Source organism: Lepeophtheirus salmonis, chromosome 14, assembly GCF_016086655.4.
Source record: "Lepeophtheirus salmonis chromosome 14, UVic_Lsal_1.4, whole genome shotgun sequence".
Lineage (NCBI taxonomy): Eukaryota > Metazoa > Arthropoda > Copepoda > Siphonostomatoida > Caligidae > Lepeophtheirus > Lepeophtheirus salmonis.
This window is the reverse complement of record NC_052144.2, coordinates 9,466,570-9,478,964: the sequence shown is the minus strand read 5'-3', so window position 1 is coordinate 9,478,964 and position 12,395 is coordinate 9,466,570. Positions and strand designations below refer to the sequence as shown.

At 29.6% G+C, this 12,395-nt stretch overlaps 1 protein-coding gene and 1 long non-coding RNA gene across 5 annotated transcripts in view; one reads left to right on the top strand and one right to left on the bottom strand.

Annotated features, from left to right (window-relative positions):
* The window catches only part of LOC121129728 (neurotrimin), a 170,558-nt gene that overhangs the window by 37,890 nt on the left and 120,273 nt on the right, over window positions 1–12,395 (top strand). The gene's annotated exons all lie outside the window — the stretch shown is intronic.
* LOC139907174 (uncharacterized) lies at window positions 2,109–3,011 on the bottom strand. Its single transcript, XR_011783609.1, has 3 exons — window positions 2,989–3,011; window positions 2,796–2,935; window positions 2,109–2,733 (listed from the first exon to the last, which is right to left on the bottom strand). It is a non-coding gene; the product is annotated as an uncharacterized lncRNA (long non-coding RNA).

Below are 12,395 nucleotides of genomic sequence, written 5' to 3'. Positions count from 1 at the left end.
TGGATAAGAAAGTGCTACTTTGGGCCAAAGAAAAATTTGGGGACAGCTTTGTTTTCTCACAAGATGAAGCTCCGTATCAGAACGCTACTAAGATCCGTACCTTTCTGAGATACAACTTTCCCTATATTTCGTGACCTCAACAATTACACGCCTTCTCTCGAAACGCCAACCCCTTGGACTACTCTATCTACGTACATTTGGAGGTGAGCTACTCCTCACAAGGGGTTCTATCCTCTAGAGGGTTCCATAAGCTCAAATCTGACTATTTACTCCAGATCTGCAAAGGATTTAGGCAACGTTGGGATGTAATTATAAGAGCTTATAATTTGCACATCTATACATATTTGTTATAAAAGATGTGTGGAGTACTATATCTAGATAAGTTTTGATAAATAAATGTCTTCACAAAAAAAACCTTTTGTTTAAATTTTACTGTTGAAAATATAAAAAAATAAATGTGATAAGATCAACCTTGTAAAGGGGAGAGAAAAAAAGTGCTGTAGTTGAGTTTAACTTTTAAGTTCATGTAATTGAATATTTAATTGAGTTTTAGTACTTGAGCATTGAGTCAAGTCAAGTTCGAGTAGAAACACCATCCAAAGAAAAATATATAGTCAATAATTTTATCATTTGATATTCTCAATAACGTAGTCAAAATTTTTAGAGCCCTCTCCTGTCAAAAATGTGGCAACAAAATATAAAAGGAATCATTCAATAAAAATGTAAGAACAACCGGAATTGACAAAAAAAAAAATACTCAAATCATTTCGAAATTTGAATATTGTACAGGATGCATCAACATAAAAACAATACAAGTAGTTTTGTTAAACAAAGTGAAAAAATATTTTTTACCGTGATACTACACATTTAAAATTAGGTGAGGTCCTCCATTATTCATATATTAAATAAATTGGACTTCCCTATTTTAATAATCTTTCATTTTTTTTTTCTCATTAAAGAACTTTTTATGAAAAGTTTTAGAGGGGAATTTATTTTTATACACAAAGATGCAGTATTTCATGAATAATATAAACTATTTAATAGTTTTGAATGATTTGTTTTTAAGTTATTAGTTTTTGGCGTTTCAAAAGTCTTCAAATGTTGGTTTTTCCAAAATAAATCCGGGAACAATTACTTGATTTGAATAAACAGCACTAATTTTGATTTTTTACAAAAAAGAAAATATTATACCACCCATTTTAACTCTTTATCATCATAATTTGTAAATGTATTCATGTTCAACGAATTTTCAAATTATGAAAACTAATTGAAAAAATTATTTTGGTAGAATAGAGATAAATTAATCAACGGATTTTCAAAAAATTTAGCTATAAAAACTTTAAAGCTTAATTGCAACAAGTTTCATGGTATAAAATATTCTGTAAAACCCTGTTGTCTCAATATTTTTTTTGGGCCACACTCACTGTCTTCCAACAATTCATAGCAAGTGATTAAGCTTTTTTTAAAGCTTTAAAGTGTGGATTTTAGAATCTACCAACACCCACATCACAGCTATTTTTATAGCATGAATGCAAGGATTTTTTTTTAGAGCCGGGATAAAGAAAAAAATCAGGCAAACAAATGCATGAGTAATATGTATAGTTGATAATATTGTAGAGAAAAACGCGTGCGAGGAGACAGGGGGGAGAAAGACACATGGTATCATTGTTTAAAATACTGATGTGATTATCACTGATAATCACATCAGTATTTATCAGTTGCCTGCTTTATTATGATTTTTGAGGGTGTAACAAAAGTATTTATTAGCAAAATGTTTAATAAAGATATACTACGTATAATTGACTTAGACGATTTTTATCCGTTACAGTAGATTTGGAAACGTCACACTCCATGAAATAGTAATTTATTGTGAACCATATTCTCAGAAAAATAACTAATAAAACGACAAAATAAGAATATTTCGAAATATATTTAAAGTTTCAAATTTAAAATAGAAGGCTTAAATTAAATATAATCTACATACTAAAAAATAAACCATCATACATTTAAGTTAAATATACAAAATTGAACAATTAGAATCATATAACTAATAATAACAATTAATTATAAATACAGAATATTGAAATAATAGATTGATCCAAATAATAGTTTCTTGTTTTAACATCGGAATTCAGTTCAATATGTCATAACTTAAGGTTGCAAAATACAAGCCAACCGTGGAGTTTAATCAAAAAGATCATCACCTTTTTTCCTTATGTGCAAGTTGCATATACAATTGTGCACAGGATAGATATATTTCTACCGATGAGATTTTAATAATTATTAATAATAAAGTAAATCATAAAATAATGTTAGATTTCAATCCATATCTTCTTCCAATCTTAGTAAGAACAGCTTTTAGAATCCCACTTTCATTTATTTCATATTTATCTAAAAAAAGAAAAGTTAATCCATGCAGTCAAATTTAACTGATAAGACAATTCAGGCAGCCATTCTTGACTTATTCTAGTTTTCTAACATGACATCGTAAAGATTTAGAGCAAAAGCTAATTATGTAGTAATGTCCGGCGATATTACTCCTTATTAAGAGCATCAAAAAATATTTTTTTCTCCGCTATTTATGCTTATATAACAACATATATACACAATTGGTAATTATAATGCTACACCCAATGCAACTACCCCCGTTGTTGTGACCATTTAAGCAGTTGTTTTTGCCTTTTATGAGTTTTCTGAACACCATTTCTTGGAGCCTATCAACCATAGCTAAGCCTTAAGTGATAAAAAAGTAATATTTATTGACTATGTAATATTAGAAAACCTAATGATCATACCCAAGTCTTTAAGTGAAGAAACTAGTCTCAGAAAAACTAGTTGCGAACCATCCAAAGCTACTACCCCCGTTGTTGTGCCCATTTAAGCAGTTGTTTTTACTATTTAATGAGTTGTGTATCATAATTCTTGATATGTTTAGCTAAAATAGAATCATATTTAAGGGTTAGATTTAAAAAAAGATTGAATACTTACTGTTAGATAGTACATTTTTTAGAAATTTTTTGAACATAAATGATTAGCAATTGATAAGGTTATATTACATGCAATAAGCATCTTTGTGAGATCAGAGTTAAAGTTTGACTTGATGTATTCATCATTAACTTGATTTTTTAGATGAATATCCATTCTCTTGATATGAGATGAGAATAATGAGTGGCGTGTAATTCTAGATAGGAGACCAGAGGCACATTTATTTCGACAAATCCGACAAACCATCTGTTTCTCATCTGGTAAGTAATTCCCAAATTCCTGGGCATCCATTTCAGAAATCCAGACAGAAGGCGACGTTATTTTAGGCATTTTATTCAGTTCTCTATCGACTATCACCATCTAATATTATATTAATATTGAATAATAAAGGCGGGAATGATGATGTTCTTGATTGATAGAAGAAGATGTATATTATTTAATCAATGATGCCATAAGTATTTCTTCTCTTCTGCTCGCACGCTTTTCTATTCTTACCAAAATTATCCCCTTAGTAATATGTCCGCCATAAAAGCTTTGTTATTGCTAAACACCATACAATTTTAGTATTTTTTTTACTATTTTATTTGATAAAAAGTTGATGGTTGTACTCAAGTTATGTATTCCTGTTGGATTTAAATAATACTTACATTCCAAGGGAGTGTAAGAGGTGTAAACGGGATAAAAAAATCTGAGAATCCTTGAAATAAAAAGGATGTTTTTATATACTTCAAGATCAATCGTTTGACAAAAATGATATATTATTTTTATAATATTGTAGATGTAGATATGTTCAATATCATTTACCTATCTACATCATAAGTTCTTTTTTTCATAAAAAGTTTTCTCATCGATATTTATTGCAAAAAAGTTATATGCATCTGTTTTTTGCATTCACAATAAAAAATGTAGTAACAGTAAAAAAAATATCCCTAAAAAGACATATAGTTCTATGGAGCTAAACCTATATTAGTTCAAAGGATGTGAAATTATGTTGACATTTCTTATATTAACAATTATTTTGTTTCTGTAGATTTTTAGAGAATTTTACTGTAATTATGATGTTATCAAGTATTAGATATAACATTTAACCTCAAATTTTTTTTTTGTTACTTTAATGAATTCAAAAAAATAGTTATTCTTTATTCCATTACACTGATAAATATATAAATTATATTGGAAAATATTAAGATAAAAGATCGATTATATAAATACAAATTATGAACTATCGATCATTATAAAAATCTGACCACGGAAACTATTCTTTCGCCATAGAATTTCATTTATTGAACAATATTGGTCACTCTGGTGGTTTATATATATATATAAATATATAAGTTGTGGTGTTTGTTGGACGTCATTTCCAAGTCCATAATATTGATTTTTTGGTTCATTGAAGGGTTAAAATTGCAATTTTTGTAGGAAGATGGTCCTACACTTTCAATTAATGGATCGGATTACGTCAACAACATTGATGAGTGTCTCAATTTTTTCCAAATTAGAATACTTATGGGTTAATATAGCAATAAATTACTTTTCAAAAGATAGGAATATAGATCTATATGCAAATATTGAGATTTGAAATTCATGTTAAGATAACTATTTTGAAGTATCATTTATCTTGACGTATAGCGCACATATAATTTATAATACAGAAAGTTGCAGTTAAATTGAATTCTTATCATTCTTCTTTTTTGTTTTTTGCAAGAATATTCAGCCAAATTTTGTAGAAAACAATGACAAAATTACTTCCAAAAAATAACGTGATGTTAGTATATATTATGGAGAAACATGTTGTGATACACAACAACCAAGCGTATGCTATCAAATTATTACTCTAAATTGTGGAATAATAGTCAAAAAATTTAAAAATGAACCTTGTCTATAGTTTTACTTTGTATATAAGAAGCAACTATTTTGGTTGTACATCTTATTGAGCTGACGATAGTACTTTAACGATGAATAATTACTTCTATTATTGAGATTTTAATAGGTTTTTCAAAATAAACTTTCTATTGCATTTAAATTTGTGCACGTTTTTTTTTGTTAGATGTGAATATCTATTATATTTTAACAGGACTTGTTCAAAACAATGGTGGAATACCACATTGTTCATTAAATTTGAACACAGGCAGAAACAATTGGTTACAATAATAAACAAATCTGAGCTCTATAGCTTAAGTACAAGTCAAGAAAATAAAGCTTGAACGTGATTGATGAATTTCCTTTTGCGTACTCCAAGCAGTTAGAAGTCTTTAATACCACCGTCTACGTCGTCAGCAAGTCTAAAACGTTGGAGAGGATGAACGGCTCAATCAAAAAGGCCAAACTACACCAAGAGAAGTTAAAGAAAACAGCTCAGGCTAATCTCCCCCGTTCGAGAGGTCCAATGTAAGAGATCTCGAAATTTTAAACTAGACTGTCCAGAGAGCGCTCAAAAAAGTAGTTGGAAAGGCCTTTTGAGAGTGGAGAGGCCACTTTTAACACCAACAATGAAAGAACCCCAGCATTTGCAAGACTCTCTTGAATTAGTCTTTTAAAACATTTTTAGACAATTTTGGTACCCCTACAACCCTGATACAATCCCCTGTCGACTTCCCCTTTTGTGGGCATGTCAAGGGGAAGTCCTTCTGCCCAGAAGCTATTATAGCCGCTAAGGATGGTTACATTAATGGTTAAGAGAGCTCAAACACATATTTGCCTATTTGTAGTAATAGTTTTATTTGAAATTCTATGTTAATTAATAGATTATATATTGTTAAAGTTTAAAATTCATAGTGTTCAGATTTTAATAGAGCACTCAGTATTAAACAAAGCAAAAGTTTACAAGCTCTCCTATTGTTAGAATCTTAAACCTGGGAAGAACTATTAGGTCTTTACATTTTTGTACTCGTCCTCAACTAGTTACACGCAAATTACTATAAGCACATGAATTTAACGGTACTTTATACTTGAACTTTCTCTTTTAAAGAATAAAATAATAATTATAATTGTTTTGAACTCTCAAAACAACTGTTACAAATTGTTTGTATCCCCGTATTCCAAATTCACATTTACATCTTTAAATTAATCAAAAATATTTGAACAACACAACGACAATCCAAAAACAATTAAACAAATCAAATGAATTTGAAATATTTCCTCATCCTCAAAAGGATTATGATGAATCTTCTTGAAATAATTATTTTCCCAATCCCTATTTCATGCACTCTCTCAGAAAAAAATTATAGATTAAACTCGATAATTATGCAATACAAAGATGCTTATTAAATTTGTCCCATATTTTGGAGAATTTTATAGCATACAATAATTGTCTAAGAGTTGGAAAATATAATTTTTTCCAAAAATACATGTAAACAAATTATTAAACTTTTATGATTGCCTTCGTACATATAATTTTTGTAGAAAATGGATAAGTGTCGAAGGGAAGAGATTATAACTCAATTAAAAGCTTGGCACACTTCCTAGTCAATCCAGAAGATTGCCAAGGTCAATCGGAAAATAGTTTACAGGAGAAAAAAGCTATTGGAAGATATCTTTGAGTCTGAGAGGAGGTCAAGGAGTTGAACAACCAAAACTGTGAGAATTCTAAAGTCGGTCAAGGCTGTCTGTTAAAACAAATTGGCGAAATCCACGAAGATCCATAAAAAAGCTAATCCAAGATCGCAATGTAAGCAGATCCACTACTATGACCAGGATTGTTAAAAATGACATTAGTGTCAAAACTTTTCAAATTCAGTATTGTCATGTTCTGTCGAAGGGTACCATTACAAGGAGAAATGTTTTGTTCAACTGGCATGTAGTACCTAAGAATGTCATCATATTTATTGTGCCAAAATGTTATTTATCTAAGTCGGAAATTCAACAAGCAAAATTGAGTCTAGGCAAAGATATATACCAGCATTGATTCTAGCTAAAAATTTACCTAAAAAGTATAAACCCCAACGTCAATCATGGTTTGGAGCTCTGTGGCTTCAAATGGAGCAAAATCACCTATATTTAAGATTCCTGATGGGGTAAAAATTAATCAAATAATTTATTTTGACTGTTTGAAGACAAAAGTAAAGCCCTGGCTTTGAAAACAACATCACCACGTCAAGAAGTTTGCTTTACTCAAGATTCTTCTCCAGCTTATGGTACCTACTCAATTCAAAACTTGTGTAATAAAATTCTACCATCTTTGGATAAGTAAACGTGGCCTCCCTCTTCACCTGATTTATATCCCCTGTACTTAGGGAATGTTGGAGAGGGAGTTCAATGCTTATCCTATAAGAAATAAGGATGCTCTCATGGCAAATCATCAAAAGAAATGCAATCAAATTTTAGATGATGTAGTACGGACCAGTTGTAATGCAGTTTGAAAGAGATTGGTTATTGTAAAAATACCAAAAGTGGGGAAATTATATAAATTCATATTTTAAATATTTGTAACTGTTAAATTAAATGTTTTAAAAGATTTCACTAAAATTGGACTTGTTGTTTTTGATTTAAAGCCAATTATTTATGAAACAATTTTAAAAAGCAAACCTGTATAGATTCTTTTTTTTATTTGCCATAAAGTATGCAGTTAAATGGTATTTCACCATCTCTATATCTTGAATTTGTCCATTTTCTTTAATCGCAAGTATCTTTTTTCTCTTTTTTTAACTGTTGGTGCCTATGTGAATAAGTAGAACAGCCGCTATATCAGAACCAAACATCCAGACAATGTACCAGCTTTAGTGACACATGTCTTCAGAAGAAAAAATCCTGCCGGAATCATAGTGTTGGGCATTATGAAGTATACCCTCCCATTTTTGTGGAGAAGAAGAAGTGGCTCTTTGCAGATGCTTAAATCGAACTTCTGGATAAGAGAGTGCTATCTTGGCCAAGAAAAAAGTTAGGAGACAAATTTGTTTCCACTCAAGACGGAGCTCTGTGTTATCCTGCCGGTAAGCCAAAGGCCTTCCTCAGAGACAACTTTCCAGAATTTTGGGACATCAACTTCTGGCCGCCCTCCTCTCCTGAAGCGAACCTCTTGTACCACTGTATATAGGTGTGTCTGGAGGAGAGGGTATTTGCTACTGCAGACTCGAGTTTCCAGTCTATAGAGACTTTCATCAAGAAGGAGTAGATGAAGCTTGAATCCGATTACATATTCAAGGTTTGTAAGGGATTTAGGCCTCCTATTGAGGCAATGAATAAAGATAAGGTCTCACAAATAATATAAAAGTTGTGGCCAGCACTATTTTCAGATGATTTTTCCTAATAAAAGTCCTCGCAAAACCTCTTGCTTAGATTTTACTCATGAAAAGTTGAAAAATAGATTGTATACCACTAGATGAGATTAAACCTGTATATAACTTATTAATGAATATATGTATATCAATAATGATAATTTTAGACCATTTTATTGAATGGGAATGGTTATCCCACCCCTTCCCATCTCCTTGGAACTCATAGAGCTTACTTTCATTAGATTTTGTTATATTGGGGGAATTTATGAACTATAAGTTACATTACTCATATTTAATTTTGGAAGGCAAAAATCAAATCAAAGGTCATTTTCCCACAAAACAAGATTGGACATATAAGTTACACTAACGTCATTTTTGTTAATTTTTTGGCAAAATGATTATCAGGTGGAGGTTTGTTCTCTTTCAAGTGCTTACTCTTGTTGATATATCTACTGACTATTTTTTTTAAATTAGAGATGTGGCAATGTGATTAATTAATTACACTGAATGGTAGAACTTGATAATAAGATAAATTAAATATTAACATATTTAATTAGTTAATTAAAACAGACTTACAAAATCCTTTTTTTCCATTAATTACAGACAAATGATCAACATAATTATCTATTTTTATCACTAATATCCAAAAATCTTTTCATTTATGTATATATATATATATATGTTATCTCAAGGCCCATACTGATATTTACTTATGAAGATATATTTTATGGTTTTTTGTCGGTTCATTTTCCCATACTTTAAAGATTCATTTCTAATCAATGTAATATCATATTTGGAATTAAGCCAAATCAATATCCGTACACGCATATTTTACAATATCCATATTTTTTTAATTATTAGTTTATAATAATTTAAGTTAACGTCTTGCCGATAACAGATAAATATTTATTATTTATATACCATTAACATTTATACTTAAATAAGTATAAAAAAAATAATAAAAATATTTTAATTTTTAAAAACTATGTGATAATGTACTATAAATATAAAATAAATAAATGCTGATATAAATCAATACTGACATATTATGAAATTAATCTTGAGTAATTTTAATCTCACTACTCTAATATTAAATTAAAATATAGAACAGTTAGATTGTACTTTTAAGAAATAAATCAACTTTTGTTTATGAAAGATCAATTACTTTTTGTTCAAATAAACTGCTTTATTTTGTGAATAAATGAAAAGCCAAGATATTATTTACCCCAAACAAAAACCTCTAAGATAAATATTCTTTTTATTAACCTATACATTGCATTTTCTTTTGATAAAATCTTATTTTATAAAATATAAATACATGTCTGAAGCCAACAATAGTTTTTACAAGAACAATAATTTTTATTTATTGTCTTCCTTTTTTGTCTTATTCTATAGTGAGGCAAAAAAAAAATAATAACGTATACCTATATTCTAAAACCAGATTTTTTAAAAACCAAACGTAAAACCAATTAAAGATTCTGGTTGAAAAGACATCAACTGTTTACTGTAATTGGATATAAAATATTTTTGTTGGCTAAATGATAATTTAATGACAATTGACTTTTTTGAAATAAAATTAAATTTTTTATACTTTTTTACGGCTTTGTTTAAGCTTAAGTTTTTAAATATTATGCCATTCAAACTAAGGCACTTTTGGCTTTATTAAATTGCTACTACATGACAAATATGATTATATTTCCAATTGTAAGGTTTCTTAATTACATATTTATCTTTTGTATAAGCATGATATATTCCTACCTTACGATAGCTTAGATAAATTGATGATTACATCAATGGACCTTAACTAATATGGGGTCATTTAGCAAAAATTGTTTCATGGGACGTACTTTTCGTCCGATTCGTATGTGTTCTTAAAATTTATGACGGGATCCAACAAGATGTCAAGACTCAGAAATATCCCTAATAAAAACTTATTGCTAAGCTACACAACTACAACTTCGATACACATATAATGTGTGTAACAATAATTTTGGGAAGAACAATCGGTATAATAGAAATGCTCAACTCTCAAATATAAAAAGGATCGAATGAAGAAGGATTGTAGACTTCAGGAACGCCTTTGTTGATACCAAGGATCCCAGGGTAGTAATCACAAAGAAGGAGATGCACATCTTTGAGAAAGGATTGATAGTCAACACAGGGATCTACCTTGAGATTATTGAGTCAGTGGTGATCCCTTAAATCAAAGGGGTAGATAGAGACCGTTTTAGTGTATGACATCATGAATCTGTCCCCTGCCACACCTTCCAAACTTAAATGATTCCAAGAGCAATGTTTTAGCTGGGAGTCAATAGATATTTTCCTTCTTAGCTCCCCCAACCTAATCTGATTGATTACCTTTCTGTAAAGATATCTTGATCCAGAGGTTCTCACACCAATAGGGAGTCTTGGATCCAAAACGTCGTTCTGGATTGCAAGAATTGAGATGAGGTTATAGTTTCCAAAGTCTGTGTGGTTCAAGACCTGATCTCAGGCTTTTATTGCGACCAACGGAAGATATGTTGACCGAAATATATATTTTAAATGATTTTTATCTGTTGCTTAGTTTCTGTGTTTTTGAGTAAATATTAAAAAATGACCATTATGTATTAATTTGGAGTAAATAGATCAAAACCACCAGATTTCGTTTTTATTACGTTTATATTACTGTGTATATTAAACAAACTGTACATGAACCAAATCCAATTTATTCTATTGTAAATAAATAACTGTTTATTACACTTTGTAAACTATGTATAATACTAAACAAATTATAATTTAAAAAAAATAAAATGTTCAACCAGTATACCTGGTTGAATACAAACATTTAAATAAATCTAATAATAAATAAATTAATCCTTAAATTGCCTCTAAATTTTACAATGCATTTACCCTCTCAGTTCTAATTTGTATTATATGTATATGCTTGTATGTACAAAGATATTATCATGAACTTGATAAAGGTGTAATTTATGCACTGCAGACATTTAAAATGTTTTATGTTATCAATAATTTTCACAATATTTTAGCTTGTCATTCTTTTTATTATACATACAATGTACATAAAATATATATTCATACAGCAAGGCCTGTCTGTTTGCATGTGCCAATGTACGACGTAGAGTCATTTTTGAGTGTGTCTTAAGAAGTTGATACTTTATCTAAGACATAACAATCGCAGGCGAGCGTGCACGTCATGTTAAAAAAAAAGAGAATATATATATAAAATTGTACAAAACTGTACGTAAAAATAAATGAAAAATTGCAGGTGTTTAGGTGAAGTCTTACAACCCTTTTCTATATAAGATATGATTTGAGTACTCAACGAGCGAGGGTAACTAAATCTTATTACTAAAAAAATAAGACTTTATAAAATAATGAATGTTACTCTAGGTGTGGTTGATGAACGAGCGTTTGTAGCTAAAGCCCTTCCAGATAGTGCTCTAGAGACTAAAGTACTACCTCAATCATCGCATTATATAAAAAATTATGAAGCCTTTTACAGTTTATTTTTTCATTCTTGAGGAGAGAACATCTATGTTTTGAGCAAATTAGTGTGATTATATTTATTAAAACGGAGAGTAGTGGGAAAATTCTGGTTTCAATTATTAGAGTTTAAAAAACTGAACCAATTTAAAGTTCTTTGATATCACTTTATTGTATGGGACCAATTGTAGCTCTCGCGAATATTTATTCGTGGAGTTATTTGCAACTCAAGATTTTTTGGTGAGTTATCTTCTTTTTAATAGATCAATTTAGTATGCTTTTGCTAGTATTATTATAATTAAAGTAATGATCATAATTTCGATTGCAAATCATACATGAGTATGCACGTAGATTCTTGAGAGCACTTAAAGAAGGTGGGAGTAAGACATAGGGTGTTAGTTGATTTATAGATATTATATTAGCAACTGCTGACTTAATAATGCTCTAATGAAGTTATATGTTTTTTAATAAATAACACGCTTGATGCTACATTCAAAACACATGTGGAGTTTTACAATTATTTATTAGACCAAAGATCTATTAGAAAAGTACATACATAAAAACAAAAGGAGAGACTATATGCTCATTTTATATTTTCTTCTCTAGGAACGACCAGAGCGCGAACCTACGCACATTGAGTTCAAGAGAATAATTTCTCCCAAGCGCATTTTTATTTGATCTAACTATTTGTATTGCTTTAGAAACTTACTA